Source organism: Phyllobates terribilis, unplaced genomic scaffold, assembly GCF_046119375.1.
Source record: "Phyllobates terribilis strain yellow unplaced genomic scaffold, ASM4611937v1 Scaffold_1__5_contigs__length_1240528914, whole genome shotgun sequence".
Lineage (NCBI taxonomy): Eukaryota > Metazoa > Chordata > Amphibia > Anura > Dendrobatidae > Phyllobates > Phyllobates terribilis.
In genome coordinates this window covers 993,918,105-993,924,341 of record NW_027362761.1, presented here as the reverse complement: position 1 = coordinate 993,924,341, position 6,237 = coordinate 993,918,105, and positions in this window count along the sequence as shown.

The window sequence follows — 6,237 nt, the reverse complement described above, 5'->3', positions numbered from 1 at the left end:
TCTAGCAGTACAATTCAATATGCTAGTAGCCTCTTCAGAGGTAACTGTAGCCACCTATTGGAAGTGTCAATCCTAAAAGTTGATATTAAAGGGCCTTGTCACATGGCTTAGGATAAGAAGCCAAACTCTAGGTCACATGGCAAAACCCTTTTAAGGGTTTATATTAACTTTTAGGATTGCTACTTCCAAGGAATGGCACTAGAGTTCCTGACCACTTCCTCTACCAATAGACTATTTGCATATTCAAATTCCAAGTGGAGCAATGCATAGCCTATAAATCTCCCAAAGCCAATTCGGTGCAATCCACAAGAAACTTTACCCCTAAAAACTTCAGTACAATTCAATACATTGTAGTGAGATGGTAGAAAAATTGCAAATCGCATCACAACCAAATTCCAAGATGTGGTCACACACAGATACATAGAGCATATACATCTTGGAATTTGTTGAGCACACATATTGGAATTTGCTAAGTCTAGAGGAAACATAAGGACACATATATAAGTGTGCTCTGGACAGCGCAGCCCACTTCCCTCCCTATGCTTAGAACACCTTGTTTTCACTTATCAAGTGGATTTTTTAACTAAAGATATGGTTTTCTTAACTTAAGATCATGGATTTTGGAGCATTCAGACTGTCTTTATCTCCTTAATGTAAAATTCCATACATGTACGTGATTGCCGGGTTAATCACAAGTGGAGGGGGCTCAGAAACTGAGCTTTCTCTACATGTGGCAGATACCAGCTACATTAAATAGCCAGTGTCAGGGGCGGCACCGGCAGGATCACACAATATCCCACCGCTGCCACCAATTTGTCAGGATTTCGGATAAAAAAAAAATATTAAAACACTGAGTCTGATTTCTTAAAACTCTGCACAGAATTCTCGCAAGAACCGTGCAAGTTTTCAGTGACAGGAATGATTGCTCAATCCAGCCACTGATGTTCTATAACCATCCCACCGCTTGCCACCAATTTGTCAGGGGCGGCACCGGCAGGATCACACAATATCCCACCGCTGCCACCAATTTGTCAAGAACAGCAACAGCAGGATCACACAATATCCCACTGCTGCCACCAATTTGTCAGGGTTTCCACCCACACACAGTCAGGACGACACCGGGGAGATCACACAATATCTCACCGTGACGTCACGCTGTCAGTATTTCATCCGGAGTCGCGAGCACCCGATCCAGACTACTCTCTACGTAGGTATCGGTAAGCGACCAGTGAGCGTACGGCGCAACACCCTGGGTTCCACAGCCTGGAATCCGTGTTTAACGCTCTCCGTACGGTCACTGTCAGCTTCACGATAGCCCAATTATTAATACTCTCTGCCACCACCGGCCGAGTTTGAAATATCAAACAGGCCTGGCCGGATGCCTGAGTTTTGGTAGCGTATATGGCTTCAGGGAAGGGAACGATTACAGAACAAAAGAAGCAAAACTATTAAATTTTATATGTAATCCAAAAGGGAGGCAGTGTTTAGGAAAAATATATACAAGGATGTTACAAGGGAGACATTAAAATACATAGGCAGTTACATAAAATAAAACAGGATTAAAAGGTGAAACTTACACTATAAAGTTCGCTGCAACGACTCAATATAGGTGGAGGAGGGGCTCCCCTTTTGGAGCATGCTGTTATTGAACAGGACCCGTTGCTTATAATTCTTATTCCCCCCTGGCAATGAGTGCTCCTGTCTTGTCCATAGATTCTCTTATACCTGAGGGGAGATCTGGCCACACGCCCCTTGTGGTGACATCATGTGGGCCGGTCTCCAGCCTGTACATTTTTATTAAAAATGCTGACTTCTGCGATAAATTAGTGCAAGCCAGCGTTTTAATTACCTCCTGCGTCTTTCAGAGACAAGATACTTGCTTCCTAACTAAGTTATAACACTCCTTGGCTGGCCTGGTTTGCATAAACTATTTACCAGGCGTGTGTTAATTGGGGCTTTTGTGCTGAGCAGAAGGGGAATAAGGGAGGGGGGTGAACATTTATGTCAGACAGATACGGACGAACATTTCCCTGATATTAATATTTTATAATATTCCTGACATCTTCCCCTCTTTGAGGTGGCATAAGGGGTGATTTACAGATTGCCCCTTGAGCCCACCTCCTGGCCCACCCTTCCTGCTGATCCGACAAGCTGCAGATCCACTTGCCCACCAATCTGAGGGTCCAGCTTTTGTTTGGGATATATTTTCCCCACACCTCTGACAGGCTATGGGTACCTTCCTCCCATACTCCTGACAGACAGGAGGACACCCTTCCTGTCACCTTGCCTGGCTGTGGGGCCTACCTTTTTACCTGCCATCTCTTTTACCTTGAGAGCTGTGCTCTCTAGGGGGGAGCTATGACCGGCCAGGTCACAGTCCGTCGTGACACTGGTCGTCGGCACGGGACCACTTTCCCTATGATCCCTGTGTTTCTCCCCATCCTTCCACATCATCTCTGGAGCCGTGCTAGTCATGCGGCAGCTACCATTCACCATGTCACCATCTGATGTGACACTGGTCACCTGCACGGGACGACCTGCTTCACTAAATTTATTATAAAAGGTAACAAAGAAAAGTGAGACGCGGCTTAGGTGAAGCTGAGGGAGAATGCCTGGTGTCCATGCCTGCTCGCCTTGCCCCTAGCACTTATGCTGGCTCGCTTTAGTGGATCCTCAGCAGCATCACCCTGCCGGGTGGGGTGGCTGAGTTCCCCTTTATCACAACACACACTTTTATTAGACATCACATTGACATTACTGACAGTTGTATTACATGACATATCAGATCTGGGAGGGTTGTCAGGGATGTATCGGGCAACCAACTTTCCCAGATCAGTTCCCAATAGCTCATTAGTGGGTAGATTCCCCGACACCCCCACTTCCCTTAACCCCCTCCCCGCACCCCAGTCCAGGAAAACTCGGGCCATCGGTATGGGACGGCGAACACCTCCAAACCCGGTGACAGTCAGGGTCTTCCCAGGAATGAGTTCCTCTGGTAACACAAACTCAGGGCGGATCAGGGTGCATTCTGCGCCAGTGTTCTTAAGGCCAACAGTAACTGTGTTTCCCACAGTAACGGGTTGTAAGTTCTCCCAGGCCCGGCCAACCGCCCCACCCACAAAAAGAATGGCTGCAGTAGGCCCTGGGGCCTCAGGTGTGGGGTTCATCCTCTGCCTCTCCGGGCAGACAAGGCTGATGTGACCTGTTTGGTCACAAGTATATGTTAGAACTCTCCTGTTAGGTTTTTTCTATCTTGCTGGTCACATGACCTTTTTGCCTATTTAATCCTTCTCCGCCCTTCTGGCCATGCTGGACTTCATTGTAATTTCTACTCTTAAGCGAGCCAGGTGCTTTGTAACCTTTCTCAGTCAGTTTAGCTAGGTCTTTTGACCTTTATGTTCTATGTTGTGTGTTTGTCTTTTTACTGCTACAATTTCTGCTAGGAGGTGTCCATCTTTCTCCCAGTCCCTAGTTCTTGTAGGGATCCCTCCCTCACATCTATAGATCTTCGTTCAGACTAGCTGAGGACTTTAGCGGGTCTGATCGCAGGATCAGGTTCCCCGTTACATCGTAGGGATCTAGCTTAGTTCTATTGTAGGGACAGATCTCCTGTCTTTCCTTAGTGCTTGTAGCCTATCATAACAGTAAGTCCAGCCCAAAAATATCTCTAAGGAAAGACCTCCAGTTTCCATCATGGTGTCGGTTCAGGATTTGGCTCAACGCCTGCAGGGACTCTCTCTGGAGGTGGCCGAGCTCCAACAACACGTGAGTAGCTGTTCTGGAGCGCATTTTGTGGAGCCAAAGGTACGTTTGCCTGATTTATTTTTTGGTGAACAACAAGATTTTTTTTCCTTTAAAAATGCTTGTTTATTGTATTTTCGTTTGAGACCCAGATCCTCTGGTGATGAATCACAGCGCATAGGGTTCATAATGTCACTTTTGCGCAAAGAACCTCAGGGATGGGCCTTTTCTCTCCAACCTAGTGATCCGTGCTTTAGATCAATGGATAGTTTTTTTTCTGCTCAGGGGTTGTTGTATGATGATCCTGATCGTGTCTCATCAGCTGAGACGGAATTGAGACTTTTGAGGCAGGGATCAGGTAATGTGGAAAATTATTGTACTCACTTCCGTCGGTGGTCTGCTCAGGTGGGGTGGAACGATTCAGCTCTGAAAAGTTAGTTTCTTGCGGGGCTAGGTGAAAGGGTTAAGGATCTGCTTATTGCTTATCCTACACCTGGAAACTTGCAGGAGGCAATGCAATTAGCTATACGGGTGGACAGGAGACTGCGTGCAAGGGTTAATGAGAGTAAATCCTTTGCCATGTCAGCTCCTAGTCTTGAGAGGGTCTGTACTGACATTGGAGAGCCGATGGAGATTGGGTCGATGTCACCCCGCTCTCAGGAAAAAGGCTGCAGGTTTTCTGAAGGTTTGTGCTTTTATTGCGGAAAATCTGACCATTTCATTAAGAACTGTGTGCTTGGTATGAACAAAGAAAAAAAAAAAAAAAAAAAAGGTCTGTTATGCCCGTATAGCCTGTTTAAATACTAAAGGGGTATTTCTTTCTGCTACTACTGCAGCTCAGGAAGAATTAATTGAATTTCGGGTATTTGTGGATTGTGGTTCTACTCTGAATGTGATTGATGGGGGATTCTTGGAAAAACTTAAATTAAAACCCAAACCTTTGTCATCCCCTATTGCCGTGGTTTCTGTCTATGGCTCTCCCTTGAAATGTGTTACTCACAAGGTTTATGAATTTCCCCTCACTATTAATGGTATTCACCAAGAAAATTTGGATTTGGTAGTATTAAATAATTTGCCTTCTCCAGTAATATTGGGGTTACCCTGGTTAAAATTGCACAATCCTGTACTGGATTGGTCTACTAATGAAATTAAGTCCTGGAGCCCTAAGTGTTATGACAAGTGTTGTAACGGGCGCATTGCTGTTGTGGATAAAGGGGAATTACCTGTACCTATTCAGGATTTTTGGAAAGTTTTTTCTGAGGAGGAGTCGCAAATTTTGCCTCCCCATAGAGACTATGATTGTACCATTGAATTTGTCCCTGGAGCGACTCTTCCTAAAAGTTGTTTATTTAATCTTACTATTCCTGAGAGAAAGGCTTTGGAGGAATACATACAGACGAGCTTGGCCGCCGGTCATATCAGACCCTCTAAGTCACCTGTGGCTGTTGGATTTTTTTTTGTTAAATAAAAGGACGGCGGTTTACGTCCTTGTCTGGACTTTCGCGAGATTAATAAAATTACTGTACGTAATCCCTACCCACTGCCATTGATTCCTGATTTGTTTAACCAGTTAGTGGGGGCCAAGTGGTTCTCTAAAATTTATCTCCGGGGGGCATACAATTTGTTGCGCATGAAGGAGGGTGATGAATGGAAGACTGCTTTTAACACTCCTGTGGGTCATTTTGAGAATCTGGTTATGCCTTTTGGTCTTACCAATGCACCAGCATTTTTTCAGAATCTTTTTAATGACATCCTTAGACCTTTGATCGGCAAAAATGTGGTTGTGTATTTGGATGACATTTTGATTTATTCGCCTGATCTGGAGTCTCATTGGCGGAGCGTACGTGAGGTATTACAGTTATTAATTGACAATTCGCTTTTTGCTAAGCTAGAGAAATGTGAGTTCGCTGTACAGAGAATTAGTTTTTTGGGCTACATTATCTCCAGCGAGGGCTTTGAGATGGACTCGGTGAAAGTTCAAGCTGTGCAGGAATGGCCTAGGCCTATTGGTTTGAAATCGATACAGAGGTTTTTGGGTTTCGCCAATTATTACAGAAAATTCATTACAAATTTTTCTATTGTTAAACCAGTGACCGATCTCACCAGGAAGGGTGCTAATACGGTTCAGTGGACTACTGAGGCCATTGAAGCGTTTGCGTTTCTAAAGGAGAGGTTCAGCTCTGCCCCCATCCTTATGCAGCCTGATGTGACTAAGCCGTTTTTGGTTGAGGTTGATGCTTCTTCTGTGGGGGTCGGTGCGGTGTTGTCTCAGGAAAACAAGGATGGAGTACATCCCTGTGCCTTTTTTTCAAAATTTTTTTCTGAGACTGAACTTAATTACGATATTGGTAATCGGGAATTGATGGCTATTAAACTCGCATTTGAACACTGGCGTCATCTCTTGGAAGGTGCTGAATTTCCCATTCAGGTTTTCACTGATCATAAAAATCTGATCTATCTTGATGCTGCCAAGCGCTTGAATGCCCGTCAGGCTAG